Source organism: Heptranchias perlo, chromosome 38 (assembly GCF_035084215.1).
Source record: "Heptranchias perlo isolate sHepPer1 chromosome 38, sHepPer1.hap1, whole genome shotgun sequence".
Classification (NCBI taxonomy): Eukaryota; Metazoa; Chordata; class Chondrichthyes; order Hexanchiformes; family Hexanchidae; genus Heptranchias; species Heptranchias perlo.
This window is the reverse complement of record NC_090362.1, coordinates 7,779,051-7,795,527: the sequence shown is the minus strand read 5'-3', so window position 1 is coordinate 7,795,527 and position 16,477 is coordinate 7,779,051. Positions and strand designations below refer to the sequence as shown.

The 16,477-nt window shown below is 44.9% G+C and overlaps 1 protein-coding gene across 3 annotated transcripts in view; it reads left to right on the top strand.

The window, feature by feature from the left end:
• Nucleotides 1–16,477, top strand: part of LOC137304699 (sorting nexin-27-like) — an 89,854-nt gene that overhangs the window by 22,211 nt on the left and 51,166 nt on the right. The window lies entirely within an intron of this gene.

The following is a 16,477-nucleotide window of genomic DNA, read 5'->3' as shown; positions in this document are numbered from 1 at the left end:
TGTAACAATAGTTTTTATTGGGATTACTATGATGTACCAGTATGAGACAAAGAATGTTTAAAATCTATAGTTGTTATAAAAAGCAGAATAATTTTATTACATTGCACAGCATTATCTGGTAAAGCATGAGGAAGGAAGATTATAGTTTAAACCAAGACAATTAGTGTCTGCAATTATGTTGAATTAATGTGTATAAAATCTTATTTAGGTGAATTAATTGGTATGTAAATGGATATAGAAATTCAGTTAATTTCTAGAAATAGCTGATTTATTTTTGGTTAGAGGTTTTGTGCGTGAGCTGCACGGAATGCATGTGTGTGTACACATGTTAGTGATCTGGACAGAATGTCTGTGTACATGCGTGTGTGAGCTGCACCGTGTACATGCGTGTGTGAGCTGCACCGTGTACATGCGTGTGTGAGCTGCACCGTGTACATGCGTGTGTGAGCTGCACCGTGTACATGCGTGTGTGAGCTGCACCGTGTACATGCGTGTGTGAGCTGCACCGGTGTACATGCGTGTGTGAGCTGCACCGGTGTACATGCGTGTGTGAGCTGCACCGGTGTACATGCGTGTGTGAGCTGCACCGGTGTACATGCGTGTGTGAGCTGCACCGGTGTACATGCGTGTGTGAGCTGCACCCGTGTACATGCGTGTGTGAGCTGCACCCGTGTACATGCGTGTGTGAGCTGCACCGGTGTACATGCGTGTGTGAGCTGCACCGGTGTACATGCGTGTGTGAGCTGCACCGGTGTACATGCGTGTGTGAGCTGCACCGGTGTACATGCGTGTGTGAGCTGCACCGGTGTACATGCGTGTGTGAGCTGCACCGGTGTACATGCGTGTGTGAGCTGCACCGGTGTACATGCGTGTGTGAGCTGCACCGGTGTACATGCGTGTGTGAGCTGCACCGGTGTACATGCGTGTGTGAGCTGCACCGGTGTACATGCGTGTGTGAGCTGCACCGAATCAGTGATTTGTGATCTCCAATGGTGCAGTTCACAGTCAGATTATACACGTTTTGTATGATCAGGAATACTATACCATCTAATGCAGAGTGGATTAGTCTACTGGAGAAGTGGAGTTCTGTCCCTTTAAGGTCACAAAGGCTAATTGTTAAGCAAATGGATCCTCAGGTGATTCACAATTTAATTGTCTGAACAGGAAATTTGGCACATTGAATCCGGAGCCTGCGGTCACTCAGTTCAGTGAGTTGGAACGGCCCCCTCAGTGTGCAGCTCCAGCGGAGAAGCAGACAATATTTCACACTTGTTTTGTATCTGTTATGAAGGGTGATGTCTGTGCACGCAGAAGTACTGTTTTTAAATATTTTACATAATATTGGAGCAGGGGAGTCATCCCCGGTGTCCTGGCCAATATTTATCCCTCAACCAAGATCACTAAAACAGATCATCTGGTCATTATCACATTGCTGTGTGTGGGATCTTGCTGTGTGCAATTTGGCTGCTGCGTTTCCTACATTACAACAGTGACCACATTTCAAAAAGTAATTAATTGGCTGTAAAGCACTTTGGGACGTTCTGAGGTTGTGAAAGGCGCTACATAAATGCAAATTCTTTTTATAAAGTTTGAGGTGACGTTGCTCTGTGGAAAGTCAGATAAAAGAAAGAAAGACTTGCATTTATATAGTGCCTTTCACGACATCAACTCGTCCCAAAGTGCCTACAACTGAAGTGCCAGCTTAGATTTTGTGCTCAAATCTCTCGAGGGGGACTTAAACCTACAACCTTTTGACTCGGGTGAGAGTGCTACCAACTGAACCAAGGCTGAATAGATGATTTGCTATTTTAAGGCATCCCTTATAATGCGCAATCTGTTCTGCTACGGTGGATTTGTGTTCCTTTTAAGGATACAAAGTCTAATTGTGAATTAAAGAGACGTTTAGGTCACTCAGAGTTCAATTGTTTATTCATGGAACTTTGCAGATTATCAAGTGTTCCTGGGTTTCAGCGCTGGGTCAGAAAAAACTAACGTTAAATAACTGGCTTTTTTTTAAAAGATAATTTTACATTCTGCAACAAATTGTAACATTACATCATTGGCAGATCGCCTGTGGAGTTGCTTATGGAGAGTCAAAGGATGCTGTGTAGGGGTGTTATCAAATTGTAACCATGAAGGTGTTACAGGAAACGTGTGACACTTACAGGAAGACTTAATGTACTATAGATTGGAACATTTCCTGTGGTATTGCTCACAGCTAGTATTGGGTGTGGAGCAGCTTTGTGGTGATTAAGTACTGACCTGGTCTGTGCCTTTGAGCCGTGATGGATGAAACTGAGAGAGAATCGCAAGAAACTAACCACATTTGGTGCAGCGAGCTGCTCGTGGTCACGGAAATTTCCCGGAGGAACAAGCAATTGTTTGAGGCAAATGAGAAAAATGTATGTACTCATTGCAGAACGATTATCTCCACAGTCACTTAATTGGAATATTTAGTAAATATTGGATTGGAGAGGTATTAAATTATTGAAATGAGAGTTTTGAGTGCTGCAGAATTAGAGGTCAGGAATCCAAGTTGCAGGTTATGGAGAGTACAGTGAAGTCGGCCATGGGGTGGGGTGGCCGGGCTGGGAGACAGAGGCGGGGGAGCGATGGGGGTCGGGAGAAAGAGGCGGGGGAGCGACGGGGGTCGGGGGCAGCACCAGATAAGAAATTGGGCAAGTTGAAGTCTAGCTGGGAGCGCGGGTTTCGGGAGAAGTATAAAGAAAATGAAATGTCAAGTACAGGGAGGAATGGGATCAGTGAAAGGAACTTGGAGAGAATGAACGAGAAATGCACGGGTTTAGTATCATGGAATCCTACAGCACAGAAGGAGGCCATTTGGCCCATCATGCCTGTGCTGGCTCTTTGAAAGAACTATCCAATTAGTCATGCAAGTTTTTCCTTTTCAAGTATTTATCCAATTCCCTTTTGAAAGTTGCTACTGAATCTGCTTCCACCAACCTTTCAGGCAGTGCATTCCAGATCGTAACAACTCACTGCGTAAAAGAATTTCTCCTCATCTCCCTGCTGGTTCTTTTGCCAATTACCTTAAATCTGTGTCCTCTGGTTATTGACCCTCCTGCCAGTGGAAACAATTTCTCCCTATTTACTCTATCAAAATCCTTCATAGTGAGAGGGACTAGAAGGACGATCACAGATATGAGCAGCAGGGAAGGGTGGTGTGTGGGAACAGTGGAGCATTGTGCTTACTGGGGATTGGGAGTGGAATGACCCAAATCGAGGTGGTTTAAACTTTTAATTCCCATAATTGTAATCATTGTTTAAAAACTTTGCTGTGCTTACAGCTAGCTGCCATCTTCAGTGCATTACTGAGGAAATGCTGTATTGTCTGTTTGTTCAGGCAGATGAGAAAGATCCCACAGAACTATTTGAAGAAGGCTAATGAGCATCTTAATGGAGGAGAGCGAGGTATAGAAAGAGAATTCCAGAGCTTCGGGCCTAGATAGCTGAAGGCAAGGCCGCCAAGGGTGGAGCGAAGGAAATCAGGGATGCGCAAGAGGCCAGAATTGGAGGAACGCAGAGATCTCGGAGGGTTGTAGGGCTGGAGGAGGTTACAGAGATCGGGAGGAGCGAGGTTATGGAGGGATTTGAGAACAAGGATGAGAATTTTATATCTCAAGTTGTTTCATCTCCATTTCGTCCCCTTCCTTCCTTTGGAGGAATGTCTAGTCTTCACGCTGTCTGCCTCCCCTCATCGGGTGGGTCAAATCAGAAACCTGAAGTGGAACGTTGCCAGCATGGGGCCGTATCCTACCGTATTAAAGGTGTCCCACACGGCAAGTGTAACCTGGCCCTTGGAGTTCCTGCTAGTTCTGTGCATAGAGATGACTTCTGCAACTTTGGACTTCACCTCTTTTAAACTTCCCAGGTCTGAAAGACTGGAGAAGGCAGCTCCCTGTTTGGTGGATTTTGACTGGTCAGGAAGTAGCCTTTACCAATTCCCCAGGCCTGGGAACTTACAAGGCTTAAAAGAGAGGGGAAGGATGGTTGTCAGGGAGGGGTTCTTGCTTTTTTTTTGTATGGAAGTTTTGATGCATCTGGGAGTCTTATTTTCTGTGGGTGGGAGGTCTCATTTTTTTGTTTGGGGGAATCATGCATTTTTTATATATGGGAGGTTACATTACTACGTAATCATGTACTCACTGGTTTTGACCTGTGTCTGACCCCTGACTCCGAAAGGTTGGACGACCCTACCATATGGTCACCCGAAACTGTGCTGTAACTTCTGATGGTCCTACAAGATTAGTTCTATTGCGGGCACTGGTTGAACTGGGTCAGCCATCCCTGAGGACAATATCGTCTTGAACCCCTGGAGTCCCAGATGTTCCTTGCAGTCTGAGATAAATAAGAATTGTATTGGGAGTTGAGCTGAACATCATTATTTTTAAGAACTTTTGTAGCTGTAAGAAGCTAAGTCTATAATGTCACATTTAATCCCTTGTTCTGTGAGAGATGCAATGGGAGAGCCTTTGGGACCAGGTTGGCTGCTTGCCAAGTCAAAAGCATCAACAACGGCAAGATTTTTACTTTTCCTTCAGCCTTTAATTTTTCCCCCTTCCAGTCCAATGGTTCCAATGAATCAGTGGACCAGTCCTGTGCTCGGACTGAAGGCCCGATTCAGATAACTATGTATTAACCGCCATGTTGCTTTAAACAGTGCTTCCAGGACAGCGGCAGTCTCGTTCCAACTTCAACGTGAAGCACTGTTGGTGGTGCCGTCTTTCGGATGAGACGTTAAACCGTGGCCCCATCTGTCCCCTCAGGTGGATGTAAAAGATTCCATGGCACTGTTTGAAGAAGAGAAGGAGCATTCCCCCGGTGTCCTGGCCAATATTTATCCCTCAACCAACATCACTAGAACAGAATATCTGATCATTATCTCATTGCTGTTTGTGGGATCTTGCTGTGCGCAAATTGGCTGCCGTGTTTCCTACATTACAACAGTGACCACACTTCCAAAGTACTTTATTGGCTGTGAAGTGCTTTGGGACATCCTGAGGTCATGAAAGGCGCTGTTTAAATGCAATTTGCTATTGTTATTGAGCCTCCTGTAAATCAATGTTGCCATAAAAACCTTTGATGGGGTAGACAGAAAATGTTTCCATTTGTGGGGGAGACCAAATCTAAAGGTCATCAATATAAGCTCGTCACTAATAAATCCATTAGGGAATTCAGGAGAAACTTCTTTACCCAGAGAGTGATAAGAACGTGGAACATGCTATCACAAGGAGTTGTTGAGAGAAATAGCGCAGATGCGTTTAAGGGGAAGCTAGATAAGCACATGGGGGAGAGAGGAATAGAAGGGTATACTGATATGGTTAGATGAAAAGGGGTGGGAGGAGGCTTGTGTGGAGCATAAATGCCAGCTTGGGCCAAATGGCTTGTTTCTATGCTGTCGACTTGATGTAACTCGATGTAAAGTCGATATATCTGAGGCTGCAGCTACTAGCCGGTGTTCCGATTTACGATTCATCCACCAAGAAGCACTAAGAACTGCCCTTTCCAAACCTGCATGCCCACAAAATTCAAACAGGACAAACTAGCTGGCTGCAAATATATGTGCAAATGACATTGAGTTGCCTGGGCTTCGCGAGTGGGATTGCCAGCAATTCTGGGCTGGTTATGGGTCATGGTTTATAGACAGTTTCCTGAGCAATATAGGAAATTTCCAAGAGCTGGGAGATTTGCCAGGAGTGAGGGTTTCAAGCTGAACAGTTCTGGAGCCCTTTCTGGAATCTGGGTAAATAATCAGACGGAGAACTTGTGTTGACCTCAGCCTGGGACTGAGATACCCTCAATACAGTGCACTGACTGTGGAAATATTGAGAAAGTGAAATGAACTGAGTTTACCAGGTCAGGAGCTAGAATTGTGTCTTTTAAAACTAGAGACATTTATATTCCATCCCAAGAAGTTTTTAAAAAAAAAATGTAAACATTATCGATTTTCTCTTTTTTTTGTCTGAAGTCTGTGTCTCAATTTTTGCCTCTCTCTCTCTTCTGGTCGGCCTACCACTTTGCACCCTCCGTAAACTTGAGCTCATCCAAAACTCCGCTGCCCATATCCTAACTTGCAGCAAGTTATGTTCACCCATCTCGCCCTCTGCTCGCTGATCTACTTCGGCTCCCAGTCTCCTTTGGGACATGCTGAGGTTGTGAAAAGCCGCTATATCAATGCAAGTCTTGGCACGTTTTTCTACGTTAAAGGCGCTATATAAATCCAAGTTGTTGTGAATGCCGGGTGCCGTGTTTCGTATGCCTGTCTCCTGCAATCCAAACTCGAATTGAGCCAGTACAAAAGAGGCTTTAGACTTCCCTTTGAAACTGATGGTGAGTAATCGAGGCAGGTAACACGAGCCGAGTGGTATATCTCGCCTGGTCTCTGAGGAGCATTTCTCTGAATGATCAAAATGTGGATCTAGGGCAAAATAACCTGCAGCAGAGTTGGCCTTAAGCTGCTTAACGCTGATTCATCAGAACACACGACTGGAACTTTGTTCCTCACTCGATATTCCCTCTGGATCAGCTGAGTTTCTGACTCTCGCCACTGAGAATCTTAATGCACCTGGAGCCTGCCTGGGAAATGGTCACACGTGGGCAGGGATACACACTGCCTCGACACTCAGCTTAAATAAAAGTTGACTTCGCATCGTTAGATAGAATTCTAACGGTAGCTGTTTCACTATTGCCAAAGAAAGAAAGACTTTTGTACAGCGCCTTTCACAACCTCCGGATATCCCTAAGTACTTTACAGCCAATGAAGTACTTTTGAAGTGTAGTCAGTGTTGTAATGTAGGAAACGTTGCAGCCAATTTGCCCACAGCAAGGTCCCACAAACAGCAATGTGATAATGACCCTGTTTTAGTGCTGTTGGTTGAAGGATAAATATTGGCCAGGGCACCAGGTTCCCTTGCTCTTCTTTGAAATAGTGTCATTATCTTTTATGTCCACCTGAAAGGACTGACGGGGCCTTGGTTTAACATCTCAGCTGAAAGGAGGCACCTCTGGCAGTGCAGCACTCCCTCAGTTCCGCACGAGTGCCTGCCTAGATTTTGTGCTCAAGTCTCTAGAGTGAGGCTTGAACTCTTGACCTGAATCAGAGACCAGCATGCTACCACTGAGTCACTGACATAAGTGCGTTTCACCAGTTCTCGGATGTCCTCTCACTACGTGATTTTACTACTCCAGGGTGTTGGGGGTGTGGAGGAGAGGGAGGGAGGTGGGGCGGAAAGGGGAGAAGAAAATTGCCATCGGTAGCTTCCCCTATAGCATAGGCTGATGGTGTGGCATTGCCCTTGACCGTTGATTTTCCTACTGCTCCGACTGCATGTTCGAAGCTCCCACGAGAAGTTGTAAGTTGGTTGAGGGAGGAGCTATTTGCAGTTGAATTAATTCTAAACATGGGATCCATTGATTGCTTTGCACAAGTGTTTTGTGTCTTAACAGTGTCCCTCTTGTATTGCTGAAGGTAGAATTTTTATTTTCCCTCCCCTATTTGGCAGAAATCTTGATGTACACAGAAGTCTTGGGCAAAAAAATTGGTGGTGTGTGCTTTGACTGATTGATGTGCTCCAGTGTCTCACGCATGTTCGGAGGGACTGTTCACTGCCCAGGCAACTATTGTATTGTTTTCTCTCTGGTAACCCAGCTAACCATCATTACCTCATCTGTGCACAAAGAGCATCTTAAGTTGCAATGTGAGCATTGCCATAGTTACGTAGGTACCCAAGATGGGCATCTTCCAACACAATCGCGCTCTGTAGACAGAGAGGGAGGGGCATTTGGTGATTAATTTCCTAAATGCCGGATAATTAACCCGTTGAGCACTGTGCATTCCTCTTCTCTAGATTGAGGTGTCCAAGCTTTTTGTCTTTGTGCTATTTAGCTTCAGGAGGCCTCAGATAAAGTTTAAATCCCATTAACCTCAAGTTACTGACACTAACTGATCTTGGTGTTCTGATTTAGGATTTATCTACCATTGTGGGCACAGGACTAAGAACAGCCCTTTACAAACCTCCTAGACCCACCAGGAGAAATAAACAAAGCAACAAATAATACATGCAGAAATAGGACAGTATTGTCTGGCCTTCAAGGACTGGATTAGTGGGGTTCTGAGGGAGGGGGTGCATGTGGCTCTCTGCCGACTGTGGATACCCCTGCTCTACATTTGTCTCCTATCTTATGATCTCCGTGCAAATGTTTTTGGCCAATTTCACCCCCTGAAGATTTAGGTTTTTGTATAAGCTTCGAACCATAAGCTGTGCTTTAATCTGATCTTCTCTGAATAAACTTTTCTTCTGCTGAAAGGTTTACGGTCCAGTGTGAGTCAGTGTTTCTGCATTTCACACACATACCACGTGACTAATCTAGCAGTGGGCTGTGGTATCTCCAAGTCACTTATTCCTGTGGCAGCGGAAAGGGAGGCCGGTACTTTCATGCCTCATGAGGAGGCTGGAAGAAAGGGCTTGGTGGTGCTTCCTATAAGCTCCTCTCCCATTCACGTGATGGGGATAAGGCAGCTCTTCCCAGTCACGTCATCGTGGGGGTGTGAGTTTTTTCTAAATTCGGAATGTGGGCATCGTTGGCAAGGCCAGCATTTATTGCCCATCCCTGGTTGCCCTCGAGAAGGTGGTGGTGAGCCGCCATCTTGAACCGCTGCAGTCTGTGTGGTGAAGGTGCTCCCACTGTTAGGTAGGAGTTCTAGGATTTTGATCCAGCGACGATGAAGGAACGGCCGATATGTGTCTAAGTTGGGATGGTGTGTGACTTGGAGGTGATGGCATTCCCATGCAGCTGTTACCCTTTTCCTTCTATGTGGTGGAGGTTGCGGGTCTGGGAGGGGCTGTCGAAGAAGCCTTGGCAACTTGTTGCAGTACATCCTGTAGATAGTACACACTGCAGCCACTGTGCGCCAGTGGTGGAGGGAGTGGATGTTTAAGCTGGTGGATGGGTTGCGAGTAGCTGCTTTGCACTCCCTCTCACGAGGCAGAATTATAAAATTGCTTCCTAATAAAATGCTCAGTCTTGATGCAAATATTCCATTCCCTTGAATTCATGTTTTCACAGCTCAACATACTATGTGCTGCTTTGTTGTTTAATCCCCACCAAGCACAACACTTCCTTTTATATGGAATGCAGTCCTGATTTGCGTGAGGTTTTTGTTAATGTTGGTTCAGTTATGTTCTCCTGGGTTTCCGTTTAGGGTTGGAAGTTGGCTGTGGCTCCCACTGAGCTGCAGAAGTGGGCGATGGTACAAATGCTGTAAATCGGGCATCTGTTCTCTGCAGTGTAAAGAACTCCTGACCACAGCAGAATGTCTCTTGGCAAACGGGTGCAGTGTTTGTTGGGACTGAGCCGCAGTAGCCAATCCGTTGACAGCCTGACGTTCAGAGAGAACCGATGTGATGTTTTTAACCCTTTCTCCAGCTGGGTTTCTGAAGAAGCTTCTTCCAGTTTGGGAGAATGAAATTAGGACACTGTCCTTTAGGATCTGGGTTTGAATTAAGTGCAGACTCTCTGGATGAGCCTCTGTCTTTCTACTGGTTGCAACAGCCCTACGTGAAAGTGGTCAGGGACTTCAGTTATGTGGAGAGACTGGAGAAGCTGAGATTGTTCTCCTTAGAGCAGAGAGAGTTAAGGGGAGATTTGATAGAGGTGTTCAAAATCATGAAGGGTTTTGACAGAGTAAATAAGGAGAAACCATTTCCAGAAGGGTCGGTAACCAGAGAACACAGATTTAAGGTAATTGGCAAAAGAACCAGAGGTGACATGAGGAAACCTTTTTTTAACCCGGTGAGTTATGATGATCTGGAATGCGCTGCCTGAAAGGGTGGTTGAAGCAGATTCAATGGCAACTTTCAAAAAGGAATTGAATATATAGTTGAAGGGGAAAAATTTGCAAGGCTATGGGGAAAGAGCAGGGGTGTGGGACGAATTGGCATAGCTCTTTCAAAGAGCTGCACAGGTACGATGGGCTGAATGGCCGCCTCCTTTTGTTCTGCCAGATTCTGAGTTTGAGGAGTGTCAACTCAATTCTCATAGTAGGTTTGGGTTGGCAGCATAGACGAATTGCCAATCTCCGAGACCTCAAAAATGGCTTGTATGGGAAACTGAAATTTACACTAGTGCAGTGGGAAATGTTCTTGTGAGATTGGAGTTAGGGCACACTGGGGCAGTGTACGACGAGCTTTGCTCTGCATTTAATCTGTGGAGCTAAGGTTTCTAGGGGCTATGTAGCTGGAGCATTATTCTCCATTTAATCTGTACTGTATGTGACATGGAAAGGCTTATTAATGACACAAAGGAACAGGAGTAGGCCATTCAGCCCCTGGTGCCTTTTCTGTCATTTTATTAAATCATGGCTGATCCCTATCTTAATCTAATAAGTTCCTCTGGAAAACTGGATTCTTGAATCTGGAAAATATTCTATTTCTCAAGTCTGGACTGTCTTCAGCTTTTGAGTCCTCCAGGTGGACATCACTGTTGTCAGGTCACAATCAGAACCATTCCAGGTGCAGTTCAGAGGCCGTGGAATTGGCCATACCATCAAACAGATGGAACAAACGTTGAGTGCACAATCGAGGCTGACACGTCAGTGCAGTACTGAGGGAGTGCTGCAGGGTTGGAGGTGCTGCCTTTCGTTTGAGATGTTAAACCGAAGCCCTATCTTCCCTGTTCGGATCCCATGGCACTATTTGAAGAAGAGTAAGGGAATTCTCCAGGTGTCCTGGCCTTCATTTAACCACCATCACCAAAAAACAGATTAACTGGTCATATATCAGTATTGTTTCTGGGACCTTGCTGCACACATTGATTGCCATGTTTGCCTACAAAAGCATGACTACATTTCAGAAGTACCTCATTGGCTGTGAAACGCCTGGGGATGTCCTGAGCACTGGAAATGTGCTATTTAAAAGCAAGTTTGTTCCTTCATTCTTTAAATGTCAGTGAAATAATATCAGCAAAGATGTTGCAGATCCCAACAGAGAAACGCACATTATTGTTTGACTTGGCGAATCATGTTACTAGGATGTTGAACTAGTGATAGGCTTTACTGAAGATTTTCTTTGCACTGATGATGTGGTGGAGTACCAAGACTAATGCACTGACTTGTAGGCCGCTGTTTGCCCCACACCATCCTTGTGATTTCCCCATGCACAGGGTTCCTGAACTTGGCGGTACATTTTGGGCTAGGTGAAGGCAAGATCTTTCCCAAAAGAACGGACCAGGGTGAGTTGCACAACGCTGCTTTTATTTCGGTCCTGCCAGCCAGCTTGAGCGGCATAGATAACTGCCTGAGAGTAGTTCTTGTTCCAGGCATTATGCTGCTAGGTCACCTGTCATGGTGCTGAGAGACCTAAAGAGGGACAGAAATGGGACAAGCTGCTTTCTTCATCAGTTACTTTTTTTTTGATTCTTGAAAGTGTTTTAGAACTGTGTTTCTACTTGGTCATTGTCACTTCTTCATAATTTAACTGACCCATTGTAGTGTGTGTTAGAGAAACAATAGGTGATGCAATGTCTGCTGTCTGAATCCTAACTCGCACCAAGTCCCATCCACCCACACCCCTGTGCTCGCTGACCTACATTGGCTCCCGGTGCAGCAACGCCTCAATTTTAAAATTCCCAACCTTGCTTTCAAGTCCCTTCATGATCTCGTCCCTCCTTATCTCTGTAACTTCCTCTAGCCCAACAACTCTCGAAATCTCTGCGCTCCTACAATTCTGGCCTTTTGCGCATCCCTGATTTTAATAGTTCCACCATTGGCGGCCTTGCCTTCAATTGCCAAGCTTTTGGTCACTTGTTCTAATATCTCACTCTTAGGCTCGGTGTCAATTTTAATTTGATTATGCTCCTGTGAAGGGCCTTGGGACGTTTCACTACATTAAAGACGCTATATAAATGCAAGTTGTTGTTACTGTGGGACTGCTAACTAGAGGTTCAGAGAATGGGTCTGACCATAAACTCCCTCAAACCCACCAGCCCTCCTGGGACGGGGTTTAGAAGTTCTCCGAAAGGTATCTTAGTCCACTAGTCATGGCAGTCGGCACTCCCATCTTCGGTGCAAGAAGAAGAGCAACTTGTGTGATAACATAAGAGAAAGAAAAACTTGCATTTATATACTGCTGTAATGTAGGAAATGTGGCAGCCAATTTGCACACAGCGAGGTCCCACAAACAGCAGTGTGATAATGAGCAGATAATTTGTTTGTGATGTTGGTTGAGGGATAAATATTGACCTGGACACCAGGGAGAACTCCTCTGCTGTTCAAAATAGTGCCATGGGATCTTTTACATCCACCTGAGAGGGCAGACAGGGCCTCGGTTTAATGTCTCATCCGAAAGGCACCTCAGTACTGCACTGAAGTGTCAACTTGAGTTTGTGCTGCAGTCTCTGGAGTGGGATTTGAACCAACGCCCTTCTGACTCAGAGACAAGAGTGCTACCAACTGAGCCACGGCTGACATCAAGAAGTATGTAGTGGGATATCTGGTAGCCGTATCTCGTAGTCTGGCCCAAAAATGGCTATCAAACCTCAGCAATAGAAAAATGGGGCCAAGTGCATTTCAGTTATTAGTCATGATTAGGTGTTTAATGGATAGTATATACAACTTTTTTTTCCTGAGACTCTAAGGCTTTTGTAGAGGGAGTGCTTCACTGGCAGCTGTGTTTGTCTGCCGTGTGTTAAGCCAGGCATATTAAGAGGCTTTTTTTTTTGAAGAACTTAAAAAAAAAAATAAAAGTGCTGGCAAATAAACAGACGTTTCCTGGGTAAGATTTCCTGTGGGATGAGGCCCCTACACCTCCTGTAAACTCCGAGCTGTGCAAATATTGGCTACAGATCTAGGAATGGAGCAGCTAATAGTGCAAGGATTGGGGCGGTTTCACTGAGCTGCAGCTGGGAGATTTAATATGCTAACTTTAAGGTATGCTTTTAGTGTAGAGTTTCTTCGGCGTGGGGGCTGGGGCCTCACTCGCGAATGGCTCTAGTACAGGGGGCTCGATTTAGGATCCCCAAGTTTGAATCCTAATCTTGAGCAGCATTTACAGTCAAGGTGACGGCAGAGTGTGAAGATCTCATTTGACTGGACTACCTGCTGTGTGAAACCACGCTGAACAACTCCCCTTAAAATATGTGTGGGGAGGGCAAAATGCTTCTGAAATACCAAGATGTTTCCACTTGTGGGGGTGACCAAAACTAGGGGACCATAAATATAAGATGGTCACTAATAAATCCGCTAAGGAATTCAGGAGAAACTTCTTTACTCAGAGAGTGGTTAGAATGTGGAAATCGCTAACACAAGGGGTGGTTGGGGCATATATCATTTGATGCATTTGAGGGGAAGTTTGATAAGTTAATGAGGGAGAAAGGAATAGAAGGTTATGTTGATAGGGTGAGATGAGGAGGCTCTTGTGGAGCATAAACACTGGCATAGACTGTTAGGCTGAATGGCCTGTTTCTATACTGTAAATTCTGTGTAAGTTACAAGTCGTTCAATGTTTTTAACAAATTTCTGGTGAATACTTGGGCCCTATTGATTTAAGAACATAGGAACAATGACGGACAGGAAAAGACCCACTGGTCCATCCAGCCTGTCCCACGCAACTGTGATGCCTTGTGCATCACAATATGTACACTCTCCACCCCACCCGAAGGCAATGTGATCTCCCAGCAGAAGCAAAAAGCCAGATTAAAATCCCAGGCCAATTTGTGCTGGGGTGGGGTGGGGGGGGGGTGGGGCGCGGAAATCTGGGACATTCCTCTCCAACCCCCTTCGACGATTGGAACTAGTCCAGGAGATCACTCTGGCACTGATTATTGTCATTCAGTTCCGGCCTTTTGTACAAAGTGATCTCCACCCCAGCCAGAAACACTTAATAGGCTGTGCCTTTTTATAGAATACACTTGTTGACGGTGCAATTTATTATGAATGTTGTATGCCACGCCTTTCTTTGATGAGCATAAGCTGCACTCGGTTATATTTGGTTGGCTAAACTGAGAAATTTGGGGGAAAAAAGTCTTCTGCCTGCCTTGGGATTTCTGAGAATCTCATTATTGCACAGGTTTAAAGAAAGACTTGCATATATTTAGCGCCTTTTACAACCTCAGGACGTCCCATAGCACTTTACAGACAATACCTTTGAGGTGTAGTCACTGTTGAAATGTAGGAAACAATTGCAACCAATTTGCACACAGCAAGCTCTCACGAACAGCAGTGAGATAAATAACCAGATAATCTGTTTTTAAAAGCAAAATACTGTTAATGCTGGTAATCTGAAATAAAAGCAGAAAATGCTGGAAAAGCTCAGCAAGTCAGGCAGCATCTGTGGAGAAAGAAACAGAGTTAACGTTTCAGGTCAAAGACTTTTCGTCAGAACACCTGTAGTAGTTGTTATGCTTGAGGAATAAATATTGGCCAGGACACTGGGAGAACTCCCCTGCTCTTCATTATAGTGCTACAGGATCTTTTGTGTCCACCTGTGAGAGTAGATGGGACCTCGGTTTAACGTCTCATCCGAAAGACGGCACATCTGATAGTCGAGCACTCCCCTCAGTACTGCACTGGAGTGTCAGCCTAGATTTTGTGCTGAAGTCTCTGGTTTAAGGTTGACTGGGAAAGCAATCTGCCGGCTGGACCAAACCTGCCGTATATCTGGCCTGGACTGTAAGCCTCTTCAAATTATGTGCAGTGATCTGGTACAGTTTTTACTGTTAACAGCTGCAAGCATTTCAGGCACGCAGCGGGCAGATTCACAGCAGTGGAGTTGGAACCAGCCTCGTTTCTCGTGTTCAAATATTTGCCCGCAAGGTCGGTGGAGCCCTCTGTTCTCAACCGGGCAATGGCGAGGCTGTGTCCTGTCACTTGATGCCCTCACTTTGGTCGGGCGAGCTTTGCTTGTACCTTAACTGAAAGACTAAAACTGGAATGATGGCGGTGGGTGCAGGTTTCAGTTTTTGTGCTTTTTGCTGGAAGGAGGCAGTGTGAGAGGACGAAGGAAGGATCAGGTACGGCAATTCACCTTCATCGACCCTTCCTGTTGGCTGCTAATCGGGCAGCAGTCACAATGTGAGTGTGTCCTGGTATCTTGCTGAGGGGAGTACTGTGGGCGAGTGACGGCAGTGGAGAGGAACTTAAAAATAAAATAACCGAAGCAGAGTTGCCATGTGTGTTTTTTTTAAAAATGTGATCTTCAACAGCAGTGAGGACGATGCTAAAATAAGTAGAGGTCACTGATTTTTTTTTCCACAGAAACTTAAAAGTTGTTTAAGCTATTTTTCAGACCCAATAATGACCAGAGGAGATTGTAGTAAATAGACTAACCCAGAACTTTCCAAATTTGTGCTTAAAATTGGGACGGATTTGCAGTTCACTGTAAAGATGAATGTCATAATCCAGCTGCGTATGTCCTATTGTAACATCCAATAACCTTACGTTTAAAACGTTTACCAATATTTAAGACATCTGAGTACAGAGTTTTCCTCAACCACTTTTCTTGCAGATTGGAGTATTTCAATCATCCTTAATGCCTTAATGCAAAAAGAAGTTGATTTTAGAGTGGGAGCTTGCCATTCATGGGATAATACTGGGACGGTAAACTCTGAATCCTGGATTTGAACCTACCCCAATTAAGGGACGAGTGCTTAACATAGCCCCTAGGCTGGATAGTTCCCCGAGGTTAGATATATCAGTAGATCCTGTGCAAGGCGAGATGACATCGCCCATTGAACAGTCAGACAATGTCTTGTCATTTTCCATGAGTATCTGTAATGCATTACCCAACACCCGGAAGTGTTTGCTGACTGATCTGGGTTTTGTTGCTGTGTTTGCTTGTTGCACAAAGCTGCACTTTTTTTTCCTGTTCGTTACCTGCCTGTGGTACCAGATGACCAAAAGGTGGTCGTTTAGACGCACAAGATTATTTGGAAGAAGGTGTCGTTGAGTAAATGGGACCATCAAGCATTTTTATATAATTAAAAGCTAGTAACCAACTAGGCCCAAAGCATTTGATATTTCAATCATAGAATCATACAGCATAGAAGGAGGCTATTGGGCCCATCGTGCCTGTACCTGCTCTTTGATAAAGTTTTCCAATTAATCCCATTTCCCTTGCTTTTTCCTTTTAGCCCTGCAAAATTTCCCTTTTCAAGTACAATGAAACCTGTAAATTAGCGTCACCTTGGGTTAGTATTGAATCTGCTTCCACCAAGCAGTGCATTCCAGATTGTAACAACTCGCTGCATTAATTTTTTTTTCCCTCATCTCCCATTTGGTTCTTTTGTCAATTATCTTAAATCCGTGTCCTCTGGTTATCGACCCTTCTGCCACTGGAAACGATTTCTCCTTATTTACTCAAAACCCCTCATAATTTTGAACACCTCTTAAATCTCCCCTTAACCTTCTCTGCTCCAAGGAAAATAACCCTAGCTTCTCCGGTCTCTCCACATAACTGAAGTC